A 12,117-nucleotide genomic window follows, 5' to 3' on the forward strand; every position below is an offset into this window, starting at 1 on the left:
CAAAGCCCAGAGTTGGAATGGTATGTCTTACATACATACTGTGGCATCCCTAGAGCATTCGACTTCAACCCTCTATCTTTGGTGCCTACTTAATAAAAGGTAGCATTAACTTATCTTTTAATTCCTACCATAGCCTTATACCTTCTTTTAGTATCAGGAAGAAAAGTAAAGAAGAAAAATTCTCTAATGCCTCAGGTGTCTCTGAAGGGAACCCATTGACCTATCATGGAAACTTCAATAGTGGTTCCATCCAAACAGCAAGACTTCCATAGCAAACCTTCTAAAATCCAAGTATAAGTGGATCCAAAGAATCTAAGATGCTCAGTTTCTACAGTAGCAGGGCAAAAAAATTATCATGCTTTACACAAAGAACCTCGAACAAATATTGGACAACTGTGGGGTTAACCGCCTCTGTATCAAAAAGGATTCAGATGTATCAGTGGGTGAATAGAAGAATACAGTAATAGGACAAAGGGAAGGTTATAGGGGCACCAAATCAGGACTCCAGCTAACAGGGATGGACGTGCTGAAAACCTTCAAAGTGTGGGCCTGCCAATAAGGAAGAGGAATTATTTTAAACATACTAGAAGAAATTATCAGAAATATGGGAATAAAATTCAGGGATAAAACAAGTAGTCCATATCTAAAAAATTTTCTTATACTTCAGCCTTTTTATGGACTTAAGACACCTAAGTATATGCTGCAAGACAATTTCATTATTAGTCCCTGATAACAGTGGGTTAGAATACTCTTCCCCACATGAAGTATGTTTCCTTTAGGTGGTTACCTGAGTTCATTTACAAGGTAGGATTTCCAGGGAACCTCCCTGCCATATCAAGAACAATAAACTCTATTCTTCCCCAATCGAAGTTCTTTCCAAAATTAGAAAAATGTTTCCAAAAAGTTATATCATTTTCTTAGACACTTTAGCTTTCTCTAATGTATAATTAGAAATTATATCTGAAATCCAGCTCTAGAAATTGTTTTGAATGATTTCTGTTGTGATATAAAAAGATTTTTTTCCCCTTAGAGAAAAGTCAATTCAACTTACTTGTCTATGTCTTCTTCCAAATAGATAAAAAGTAAAAATTGTTAATGTCATAAAATGTAGGAAGATGTTCAATGCCTGCTTTGTGTCAGCCCCTCTTCCAGGTGGTAAGAAGGCAGAAAAAAATCGGACTTAGTCCCTACCCTTAAAAAAGCTCACTTTTAGGTAAGAGATATGAACTGCTAAACAGCTCATGTTTAAGCAATGGAATTAATAATACCAGTAGGTTGTCCAGGAATCTCATGAAAAATAAATTATTTGATTTTAAAATGTTCAGATACATGTTTCTTAAATGGAAATATGTGATTTTTTTTTTCAAAGAGCAAAATATTAGCTTTCAAAAAGCATCAGATAAGGCTTATTGCAAATATTACATTATTCATGGATATCGAATTCTTCTCTTGTGGGCACATGAAAGGACTCTAATTTCCTGTCCCCTTGAATTTAGACATGATCATGAGACTTGCCTTGGTCAATGAAAACTGAGTATAAATGAAGAATGGAACCTCTCAGGAGCTTTTCATTGCCAGTTCTTGAATTCTCTCTTAAACACTGCTTTGGCAATCACTGAAGTGCACATTGATAGGAATATGAATATGAAAATCAAAGCTATCACCTAGCAGATGACACTCTGGGGAGTCACAAAGTCATCTACAATGAACTTTGCAGGAGCCAGAATTAAACCTTTATTATTAAAGTCACTGATACATGTAGGTGCTTGTTACTGCAGCATAACCTTACCTATCCTAACCAATACATTTAAGGACAAATATGATGCACTCTTGATAAGCCAAGTGTTGCTCAAAAAATATTAATTCTAAATAACTTGTCAGTCAAGAAGTGTTTATTGTATGTCTGTCCACAAGGTACAGAATAATTTAACCAACCATGTGTTAAGATTTAAATTTTGTGGAATATTTTGAATTGCTGAGTTTTTCCAGCTTATAACTGTTCATTAACAATGAAGATGAAGGGACCTGGTAGAAAATAGCTGTCATTCTAAGAATCAAGTGCACCCCGCTTTTCCAGCCCACAGGTAGCCTGTGGTCTGCTTCCATTCATACCCAAAAAGCACTTTGAGGGCCTCTAATGTAGTCAAAGTGATTTGACTATTTTCTCTGTCAAACACTTAAAAGAGATCCTGACAAGAAAAAAAAAATATATATATATATATATATACAAATAATCAGGAAATCATTCTCAAAATTGACTATAGTTACCACCATGTAAAAGGTGTAAAAATAAAAATAAATGTCTCATCACAGAATACTTTATCACATAAAACAAAAATGAGAACTTTTTTGCATCAAAGATCATTCTCTTATATCTAATTTGGAGAGATACTTAACAAATAGTATAACAAAGGTTTCCTTTCTACCATATAAGTAATTGGTGTAGCATTTTGCCTCATGGATTTCAGGGTAGAACAGTGACAGTTGCACACTATATCATTGTTGAAAAGGTGCATTAGAGAAAATTTTGATTTTTTAAAAAAATATTTGTATGCTTGTTGAAATGAGAGAATGTACTAACCAGGAAAGAGCATTGTGTTGCTTTCTCAAAGAAATTGAAAACAACATTGGAGCTCTAGCTTATAAAACATGTTGAGAAGAAGAAAGAGACAGCAACTGGTCTGGAATTTGGAGTCAGGGAACCTGGTTTCTGGACTCCTATGTCTTCTACATGCAAACTTCCTATTTTTTAGACACCAGAGACAATTTTCTAAATATAGAGCTGACATTATGCCTTTCACTTGAACATCCTCCAATGCTCCTGAATTGCCTTATGCACAAAGTTCCAATTTCCTAGCCCTCTCTATTGTCTAAAAAGTCCCATTGCTTCTGCCATACCAAATGGATCTTACATTCCAGATTTCTCAAGCTCTTTCATTCTTTTATCTAAGACATGTGTCTTCAGCTTCTTTTCCTCTATCAGTGAATTCACCACTCAAGAAAGAGTTCATCGCTATGACAATTCTTTGGTAAAACCAAGGTTACTTTTTTCTTTTTCCCTGCCTACTTTGGATGCATGTTTGTCCCTATTGCTGCATTGTAGGAGATGATTGGTGTAATTACTAATTTACTTGTTCAAGTAGACTAACTCAATCTCTTGAATGGCAGAAAAGATATTTTACTTAACTTTGCATCATGTTCTGCTCAGATGTCTGGCACAGAACCATGGGTAAATATTTGGCGAATGAATGAATGGATGAATTATATCTGAATTCAGATGACAATGTTACCAATGACCTGCTGTGCAGCTTTGGGCAGGTCAATTTGCCTCTCTCAGTCCCCATGTTCTCCATAGGAGAACAGGGAATAGTAATTGCTACCTGCCATGGAGGGATGCTGCGAGGATTAATGAAATGATTTTGTAAAGTAGTTTGAGCTCCCTGGAAGAAAGGCACTATTTAAGAACAAAGTGTTATTATAATTATTGTGTAGCACCTTTCATCTGAGAATCTCAAAGCACTTCACCAAACATTGACTCATTAATCTTCCCAACACTCCACAAGAGAATCCCATTATCTCTATTTCAAGAAAAAGGGGAGAAACAGAGACCAAAAGGTTAAATGCCCACCACATGACACCATCTCCATCTAATATCAAAGCCAAGAGCATGTTTCGGGACTTTAGCTCAAAAGAGACTCCGAGTTCAAAGGAGACAGCCTTTTGAACCTCAGGGCACTGTCACCTCCCCCTTGTCCCAAGACAGAGAAAGCTATTGAGCAGGCTGAGCTGGATGGCAAGGATCCAGTTGGACTGAGGCCCCAGGTTAATACCTCCCATGAAGCAGGGGTGGGAAGGAGTAGCAAGGTGATGACCACAATCCTTTCCTCAACTGTAACAGTGAGAAGAAAATGTAAGCAATGCCTGCAATCAATCGCTTCCCTCCTCCCATGGCTTTGGCTCAAATCTTTTCATCAGCCCTCTTTTAACCTGACACCTTTCTGGGATGTCTCTGTCTCTCAGCCAGAAAATGTCTCATCACCTTTGAATACAAAGGTAGCAGTTTAGCAACCAAAGGAATAATCCTAAAATACTGCATTCAAAGGAGCTTTCCCTTCATAATACTGTTTTTCCTGCTGAATCCCATGAATGTTAGCTGAGACAGGTGGTACTAATCCGCCTTCTAAGAGGAAAAAGGAAGAATGTTAGCAATTCTGCATATACTGGGGGGTGCGTGGGGAGCCACAGTTTGGATTAAGATGTGTTACATCAGAAATATCTAGCAAAGTGGAACCATTTCTATTCATAGCTAACCAGAGAATGACATTTGTGCTTTTCTCACAAATGTTAAGTTCATATTTCCTGAAGGTTGTGGTCAAGATTACTGGCCCAATCACATGGGCAAGTTTGCTACAAATATACACAGCAAGTGTGTCTGCCTGGAAGTAACAAGATTGTGTCTAGAAGCCAGGTGAATTCAGCAACCGTCATCCCAATAATAATTCTTTCACAGCACCTGTTTCTAAGGGAAACATTAATTTCATCTTTATTTTTAATCCAGAAGGGCAGAGTTTGTTCATTAAGATAAGCTTCATTCTTACACCTCCTCTGAAACCTTGAGTTGAATGTCCCTCAACTTCCTTCACACTTGGGACTTTATTCTACACTTTGTTCATTAGCAAGCCCACTTCACTGAAGTTAATCACCTACAAACTACGCCAATATAAAGATCTTTAACTCCTGGCCTACTCTTCCAGGCCACAGTTGGCTTCACCTTTCTAACTTCCTCATACCTCCTTGGAAGCCACCTATAGTTATGGAATGAGAACGAGCTTTGGAACCAGACCAATCTGACAGTTAATCCTAGCACCTGCCACTTCCTGTTCTGTGACTTTAGAAAAGCTCTTGAACCTCTCTAAACCTTCTTTTGCAGTCTATGAAATAAGAATTACATTTCTACTTTGAAAGTGTTTGAGAGGTAATGCACACACACAGTAGTTCCCAATACAGATTGGTGCCCTTGACCAATGAAACCCCCCAACACTGAGCAGAAGATTCAGTTCAAAGTCAAACAGCAAGCAGCAGAATGTGAGACACACACAGTGCCAGAAGAGCCATTCCAGAGGATGCCCCAGAGACAGGGGTTAGACATGGCGAGGCGTTGACACTGAGAATCCAACAGATGGAACCGAGCACAGTCCAGGTGGGAGTAGCAGAGGCCTGGGTCAAAGTCTTAATGTCTGGCAGTGACTGCCAGGGAGATCTGGAGAGTGAGGGGCAGAAAGTCACCAAAAGAACCAGAGTTCCAGATCAATTATAGTCATTGGAAGAAACTGAGATGGGGGTAGGAGATTGGGTAGAAACTGAGAAGGAATTAGGAGATTGGGTGAAGAATTATGCTAGGACTTAAGCAAGAGTGTCTGTCTCAGAGTGACTACAGGGAGTCAGAGAAAGAAAGCACATACAGGAACACCTCCAGGGAGCTCAGTCCTCTCAACTCTCAACCTCCCAACTACACAATGAGTTTCACAATTCTGGGCCCTCCTGGATTTGCACTTTGTTCCTCCTCCACCATCTTGTATGGACTTGGATACTGAGGTTGAACTGTTCTTTTATGATTGACTCAGAAGCCTCATTAGAGACTAGCTCAGTAGATGCTCCCAAGCACCAGAAACACCACACGGCTCAGTCAGCATAATCTCTCAATTCCCAGGGGACTTCTGAGCACTTTCTTGGTCACTTTCTGCTCTATATGGGAAAGAATTGACAGGCAGGAATAGATAGGAATGGAAATAAATTACTAAAAACCCAGTAAACCACCCCATCTAGAACAAGAGAATAGAAAATGGCAGTAAGTAGCATGGGAAATTGTCCCTGTTCCTCTTGACAGGAAATAGAATTACAGACTCAAGAGAGAACTGTCTTAGAGATGGGAGATAAGTCTCACTGCTAGGGAGCTTGGCAGGTCATCACCCTAACCATCAACCCTTGATGCTGCTGGCAATCTCTCCTGGTGCCATGGTTGCAGGTACTCACACTGAACAGATTACTTCCCAACGTCCAACTGTCACCCCTAGCTTTTCTCCGGCAGACACACCTAAATATCCCTAAATATCCTATAGACATCTTAAATCCATTCATGTTCTTTTCCCCTCTTATCAGTGACAGCGCATAGCTCCTACATACCAGGCTCAAGAGGATGCTTTGATTCCAGGTTGGAAGCCAGACCTAGGGCCAGTGTCTAACTGAGCATCAACAGTGCTGGAAGGAGAATCCTTCAGCCCAACCAGAGACACGTCTGTAACACACACAATAGGGGCTGACAGCTTCACTCAAAGGTCAGCTGAAGCAAGACTTCTGTGGTGTCTGAGGAGCAGGGTCTATTCTCATGAGGCTGGACAATGTGCCCTTGGCCTCCCCTGCACAGACACTGAGTGAACTAAAGGTGCCTAAATAAAGCAGAAGTGGCTAAATTAGCTTTAAGACAACATGAAAATGGTTTTAAAATACAACCATCATACCCACCTTCTAGCTACTAAGAAGAAATTGGAGGGGCTGTTTCTAAATTAACCGAGTTCAGTTACAGAAAAAAGGGGGGAAATGTATTAGTAGAGACCATAACATTTAAACTTCTACTGTTTATGTATTCCCGTCCCTCCCACCCCACCGCCAAGGTCCAGCACATGTTAAGTAATTAAATATTTAGTGAACAAAAGAATAGATCTTATATTTGAATCCAGCGTTCCCTCTCTGGGCTAGTCTGTTCCTTGTGAGACTTTGCTTCCTACTTAGTGCCCTTGACCCCCACTATTAGGATTCTAAGCAGTACTTGACTTCCCAAGTGCATTTCATCCTATACCCCCGGACTGCGAACCAGTCAGCAATGTGTAAGCACTTGGTTAAAAGATGGGTCTCATATGGGGCACCTTGTTTCTCAGCACAGAAGTTAGAATAACCCCAGGTGAATCAGGTCAACTCTATCCTGGAGTTTGCCAACAGAGAGTGGTGACAATAATCACTTCGATTGATCCAGTCTTTACGATGCACTGGGCACTGTGCTAAGCCCTTCACAGGCTCTAATCTTTACACAACAAGCAGGAAGACCATATAATCCCCCATTTTCAGAGGAGAGGTTAATCACACAATGAAGAAATGACAGAGCTGGGCTCTAAGCACAGGTCGTACAACTCCCCAAGTGGAAGCTTTGCAATTCTCTCAGCCCTGTTTGGTGTGCCCCTTAGTGGAATCTTCTCTGGCATTCTCAAAGTTCCTCAAAATATTTCATTTCTAACTCAGGCTCAGCAGAAGACATGTTTTCCACTGCGGTTTACAAACACTATGAGCGGAAATTGCAAGTCTGTGTGCTCCCAGAAAGGGTAATAAAAGAAGGAGCCTTCCTTGCCCAGACAGAGGAACCCAATAAAAAAATAAATAAAATTTAAAAAACATAGTTTTTAACTTTCAAATTGGTTTCTTGAACACTAAATCTACTCAACCAGAATGAACATGTCAAAATGAAGAAGTCTCCATAGCACAGATTTGAAGATTCAAAATGTCATTGAAAATTAAGATGTTTCTGGATGAAATGGCTTTTCTGGTAAGTTATGTCTGAACATGACCGCTGGAATTTCAGAACTGACTATAGGGAGATATAAAAAATGTAAATGAGCTTTGCCTGGAGGATCCCAGGCCTCAGGGTTTTCTGGAGAGCGTGATAGGAAGTTGAACTAGCTATGGTTTCATCCTAAGTAAATTAACCTTGCATTAAGGGCCAAACTTCTTATTAATGCCACAAAGCGCCCCCAGAGGTTTCTGTAACTCCATCATTTCCAAAGTGTGTGATTTTACGTAGGGGGGGAAAAACCACTCTATACACTTTCCCCTTAGCCAAATATGGCTAGGTTAATTAGCATGTTCTTCAACACTGCTCTTTTTAGGTGGACAACTTTCTTTGCAAAATTAGACAAAGATCAATTCCATGAGCATCCAGGACCCCACAGTACTTCTCCACTCAACTCCTTTTCTTGGTCTTTAAAATGCTCACCTCCACTCAGGGACAGCCATAGTTAGACTCCAGGTCACTCAGTCTCTCTGACATCTCCTGTTCCAGAAGATTGGAGGGAGACTGCAAATTTAGGTTTCTTCAGCAGGGTGGCTGGTAGATGTCTGAAATGGGAGGCCTGCTACTGCTTCCTTGGCTTTTAGAGTTAGAGCTATAGCTTTAATTTATAGACAAGTCTAGACAGTTGCTATAGCCACCCGTCAATGCTGTTGTCACTGCATTGGAATTATGCCAAGAAGCAGGAATGCTCCACACCCAGGGCTAGGGAGGGAGCCAGATGGATCAGGAAGTGGAAGAGCAGTGAATTCTTAGCTAACTCTGAACATCAAAAAGTCCAGATTGCAAAGTCAGGTGGACATGAGGGCTCTAGCATATTCTGTGTTTCTGTACAAGACAGAGCCTAGAGGTGGTAAGAGCTTTTTATCCATTGGATCCCAATCCAGCACTTGTTTAATAGTCTGTACCCCACCTGCTAAAATATATTAAGGGCAGGGAATGAGTATGTTCTTTTCACTAGCACATTCCCAATACACCTATGTAGGATGGTACTCCCCAGATGGTAGGCACTCAATATATTTTGAATATCAGATATCAGACAACCAATGACTTGATTATGTCTTCTGGACAGTATTCATTTATTCTACAAATATGTATTAAGTTGTCTTCTGTATGCCAGACCCAGTACCTGTGGGTAAGTTCCAGTGAGGCAGGTCAGACTCTGTCTCCAAGATTTCATTGCAGATCAAGTGATCCAGACTCTATATTAATGGGCTCAGCTTTGAGGTGCAGAGAGGCAGAGACAGGAGGGAACTGTCCGCTCATAGCCAGGAGAGGTAATAACACGATGAATAAGGAAGAAACAATGGAGCACCCAGGTCAGACGTGCCTTCCCAGGATAGCCTTGCCTTGCTCTCAGCTTTGGTTTTCTGCTGCGAGCTGAGGGTGTAAAGACAGTGGCTAACAGCTGGGCTGGTTCTGGGAGTCAGGTGAGGCTACACAGGTGTTTAAATTTCTTGATCGCAGCTCTAGCTGAGAGCTGGGTCCTTGGGGAGTTCTCACAGCCCTGATAGCTGATTCCTTCCCATTACTGGGCCAAGTCCATGGCAAGGAAACAGCTGTTCCTTTCATGTCATCAAGGGTGAAAGGCCCCACTTGGTGAGACCTAGGACTCGACAAAAACCCCAGGACGTCAAGGCCTTGGTTAGTCCCATGCTGTGGTTCATCCGGCGGCAGCCTTGGGTAAACCCCTTATCTGAGCCTCATTTCTTTCTCTATCCAATGGGGAGAGTGATTCCTGCTCTTTCTTGTCTCAAAAACTTCCTAAAGATAAAAAGACCCATAGAGATCTTAAGAGAAAAGCAGAATGTAACAGGAGGTTTAAGGAGAGTTTTATGTGCAGAAAATGATTTTTTTCCTAAAATGGAGGGAGTGTTGAAAACTGTAGGGGTGGTGGTAAGCAGCTATTATATATACATTTCAAAGGATATACTGATTCTTTTGTGAATTCATTCAATGAATTATTAAGTACTTATTACATACTTGCCCTATAACATTTTAACCAGAACCTCCTCTGCTGTTTTATGATGCTTTATCATCACACATAACATTTTCCCAAGTGAGGCATTTAAGAGAAAGTTTGGATATCAACAAAAATCACTTATCAGGAGCAATATAGATCAGAAATTTTTTTTTTTTTTTTTTTTTTTTTTGAGACAGAGTCTCAAGCTGTCACCCTGGGTAGAGTGCCGTGGCGGCATCACAGCTTACAACAACCTCCAACTCCTAGACTTAAGCGATTCTCCTGCCTCTGCCTCCCAAGTAGCTGGGACTACAGGCACCCGCCACAATGCCCGGCTATTTTTTGGTTGCAACCGGCATTGTTGTTTGGCAGGCCCAGGCTGGATTCGAACCCGCCAGCTCAGGTGTATGTGGCTGGCGCCTTAGCCGCTTGAGCCACAGGCACCGAGCCTAGATCAGGAATTTGTAACTAAAAAAAATAAGTACCTTAGTAAGGAGCGTTACTTCTTTCTGCTCTGTCAGCTTAATGTTAAAACCATAAAGTTGCTACACGTGGATGTGAATTAAATAGAACACGTAATAGAAAATATGAAACTGACTCTTCAAAGCAGTGGTCCCCACAGTGTGGTCCCAGGACTAACAACGTCAGTATCACTCAAGCACTTGTCAGAAATGCAGATTCCCAGGCCTCCCAAACCTGCTGAGTCAGAGATTCTGGGACTGGGCCCAGGAAACTGGGCTTTAACGAGTCCCTGGGTGGTTTCACTACCTTAATACCGCACTACCTCAAAGCTTTCTGAAGTTGCTAAGACGCATCAGAAGCAAGCAAGGAAATGAGGCAAGGTGAAAAACTCAAAGTTAGTGTGAAGGCAACTATCCCCAGAGGATGAAATAAAAAGGTTTACTTTCTCATCTCATAACCAGGAAAGTTTTCATAATTACTTGCAAGTATTTTACATACCACCTTAAATAAAATATTTTTGATTGTCAAAAGACTATTATGGCTATTACATTTTATGCCTCCTGAAAATAATGTGGTATCAAAATCTCTGTAAGTGACTGGATGGGAGGCAAAACCAACTATGTGAAAATGAAATTTCCTTTTTGCATCTCTCCTCAATACCTAAGTCAGAGACAGTCAAAAACATTTTGATCTGAAGTGTTATATTATTCCTGAGGAAACAAAGTAAGGGAAACATTTTTTTAAAATATGAACTTCTTCATTCAAAGAACGATATTTGATGGCATCCTAATTTTATTGTTTTGTGAACATTGTAAATAGTCATCTCAAATAATGAACTTGTTGGCTGTGGAAACACACACGATAAACAGAACTTGACCTGAATTCTTAAGTATAAATTTCAATAACAAACAGTCCCCCCGCCCCCGCCAAGCTTCCATCAAAGTTACAAAGCAAGCTAAATTCTCTGAAGTTTAAAGTTTACACTTTATGTGTAAGACCGTGATAAAGAACTTTTTATTTTATTGGTTTTTTTCTTTTTTCAGATTAACATGGGGTTACAAACGATTAGGCTACAAGTTTGCATTTGTTAGGTAAAGCCTCTGTTGTAGTTGTGTTCCACACTCAGGAGGAGTGACATATACCCTTACACTGTGCACATTAGGTGGGAGCACACCGTCCCCCCTCCTGCATCCACTCCAACTTGGATTGAATTGAATTTTTTCTCTTGTGTGTGCTTGTATTTGTCATCTACCGGCTTTATATTAGGATTGAGTATGTTGGATACTTGCTTCTCCAATCTTGTGATACTTTACTAAGAAGGATGTGTTTCAACTCCATCCAGGTTAATACAAAAGATGTAAAGTCTCCATCTTTTTTAAGGCTAAATAGTATTCAATGGTATAAATATACCACAATGGATTAATCAATTCATGGGTTGAAGGGCACTTAGGTTGTTTCCACATCTTGGCCATTGTAAATTAAGCTGTGATAAACAATTCAGTGCAGATGTCCTTACAATAAAAGGATTTTTTTTTCCTTCTAGGTAGATGCCTAGTAATGGGATTTTGGGATCAACTAGAAGGTCTATTTTGATATTTTAAATGAAATGCTTTCTCTTTGTGTTAGCTGACACAGCCAAGAAATCACACTCGCGAGATGGCTCAGGATCAGTTATGCTAGTGATGGGCCCCAGGATTCAGAAGTCAGGATATGCTAAGTAACTGCTGTTTGCTTTCATCAGAACTTCTTAGAACATTCATCCTCAAGTTGTTCTGAGGTCCTAAAGTTGTTTCATTTATTTGTTGGAAACCTCTAGAGAAACAGTCATTAGTTTAGTTTTTCACCTTACCACATTCACATGTAAGAACACACCGTCGAATGCATATATGCATGGCAAAATCAACTGGTGCTAATATCTCTAATTCAACAGGTGCTAATGTGAAAATAATGATGGTTACAAATTAAACAGCTGGTGCTCTGTCGGCTTCTTTTTTCCTTGATGTGGATATAAACAGATTTGTGCTGTGTATAGATTCACATCTAATCAGATGAGGGCTATGTGAAACCATCCTTTTGA

This window comes from Nycticebus coucang, chromosome 2, assembly GCF_027406575.1.
Source record: "Nycticebus coucang isolate mNycCou1 chromosome 2, mNycCou1.pri, whole genome shotgun sequence".
NCBI lineage: Eukaryota > Metazoa > Chordata > Mammalia > Primates > Lorisidae > Nycticebus > Nycticebus coucang.